This window comes from Octodon degus, unplaced genomic scaffold (assembly GCF_000260255.1).
Source record: "Octodon degus isolate 3935 unplaced genomic scaffold, OctDeg1.0 scaffold00008, whole genome shotgun sequence".
NCBI classification, from domain to species: Eukaryota; Metazoa; Chordata; class Mammalia; order Rodentia; family Octodontidae; genus Octodon; species Octodon degus.
Genome location: NW_004524584.1, coordinates 22,594,342 through 22,596,562, shown reverse-complemented (window position 1 = coordinate 22,596,562; position 2,221 = coordinate 22,594,342).

Below are 2,221 nucleotides of genomic sequence, written 5' to 3'. Positions count from 1 at the left end.
GTGAGTTTTAAAAAGCTATAGAAGCAACCCTGGTAGGAAATCCATGAAGCTTATGTGAGGTATGCAGATGGGAGAGGGCAGCTGGGCTAGAGAATTAGAAATTGAATTTCTTTGCTGCAATCAAATAACTTTAATTGCATTTAACAGAAGATTTTAGCAGTGAGTAAGAGAGGGCCAGTTAATAAGCCATCTTCCAGCCAAGAGCTAGAGTTGTATTAAATTTTAGCAGCAGCCCTGAGACACTCTTAAATGCTATCTAAAGAAGTCAAGATCAAAGTGAGCCCTGCTAGAGAAAATTCTTCCTGTCTTCCCCTGGGTGGCCTGAACTGTGAGAATAAGAGAGCCAGGCAAGGGTTTCAGAAATCTCCTGGGTGGCTGTAGGATTTGTCTATGGGAACAGATAAGATGAGAAGATTAAAATAGCTTGATACAGAGATGCAGTTGAGTAAGATAAAGAAGCACCTGGCTCTCTCCTTCCTCCCATATTAGAGGGATGAATGATGTGGTGAGCAGCAGACCATGCCCCACAACTTCCCACCACTTCCCCCCACCCTCATTCCCCAAGAAGTGTGTTCTCCTACTGCCCTAAGGTCACTTCATAGGCAGTTGCTTTCCAGGCACCTTCACTAGTTCAGTTGCTTTAGGTGCTGCTACCTATCTGAAGTGGTGGGAACCTTTCTAATCACAGTTATTAAAATCGAATCTGTTATTAAAATCCTTAGACTCCTTAAACCGCAGTAAGCTATGATGAACACACCTAGCCCCTCTTAAGAGTCCCCAGTTTTGAGCTTACCATTTCTAATGGAGAGGTGACAGCTATCACTCATACAGTTGCTCCTCCCTGCATTCAGCTGATCTGCTCCTGGAGCAGCTCCCTTTGTTATGAATACCCTGCGCCTGCCCTGGGAGATGGCTGCCCTGATGGCAGCAGGCTTGAATTTCATCTATGAAGTAGGGTGCCAAGGGACTTTCTGGTAAAAGCCCAGGTGCAGCATGGGTGAGACCCTCTTCCACCCCCTTGGGACCCACTAGCACCATTCTGCACACCCCCCAACACCCCACCTGTCAAGTGAGAATTTCTGCTGCGTTCTGGGGATCCTCAGATACAGGCCTAGCCCAGGTGCGGTGAGTGTGTTGTAGAGCTTCGGCTACACTGGGTCGGCGGGACCTGCCAGTCCAAGCCCAGGCACAGCATGGGTGAGACCCTCCTTAACTCACTTGGGGGTCCCCACCAGTAGGAAGCACCTCCCCACGGAACCAGCTGAGTGAGAATTTATGCCACATTCTGAGGATGCCCAGGTCCAGCCCTAGCCCAGGCTTGGTGAGTGTGTGGGAGAGCTGCCACTCCTCCCTACACCACCTTGTCTGCTCCAGACTCAGCTCAGGCCTGGCATATAGGCCTGAGGTGAAACCCTGCAGCTGCAATCTCTGCAGAGAGAGTAGGGGACAGAACAACCCAGGTAGTCCAAGAGCAGAACATCTTACCAGAGGGGCACAGCAGGTTCACTCCCATGGGATGCAGCAGAAAGGAGCTGAGTACAGCAGCCAGACCCAAGATAGGCACAGCTGGATAAATCCATACTTAGTAGATCTGAACCTGAACTTCAGTAGGTGCTAAGGTTATAACTGCACCAAAGCTCTACAACAAGGTCAGAAGACAGTGCTACACAAAATGACAATGAGAAGGAGCAAAATGCAATCTTAGACCACAAGCCCACCTATAACAGGTGCAGAGGACACTAGCACAGAGCAAATAGGGAATCACACAGCTGAAATCAATGAATCAACAGCTTCTGAAATTAAGAAAAAACTGCAGAAAGGTATAGAGGAACTCAGGTTGCAAATGAAAATAGAAATACCTCAATTAATAGCATCTGAAGTAAAGAATCAAATGCAGAAACCTATGGAGGAATCTCAATGCCCATGCAGAATAAGGACAGAGGACACTAGCTCAGCTCAAAAGGATGAATTAATAGCATCAATAGTAAAAAAGCAACAGCAGAAAGTCATGCAGGAACAGAGAGTGGAATTCTTTTCTATTAGTTTGGCTCAAATGTATGAATTAATAGCGTTGATATAAATAAGCAACAGCAGAAAGTTGTAGAGGAACTCAGAGCGGAATTATTTTCTGAAATAAAAAAAGAATTCGCAGAACTCATAGCATCTGAAGTAAAGAAGCAACTACAGAAACATAGGGAGGAAACCCAATCTGAAAAAAAAA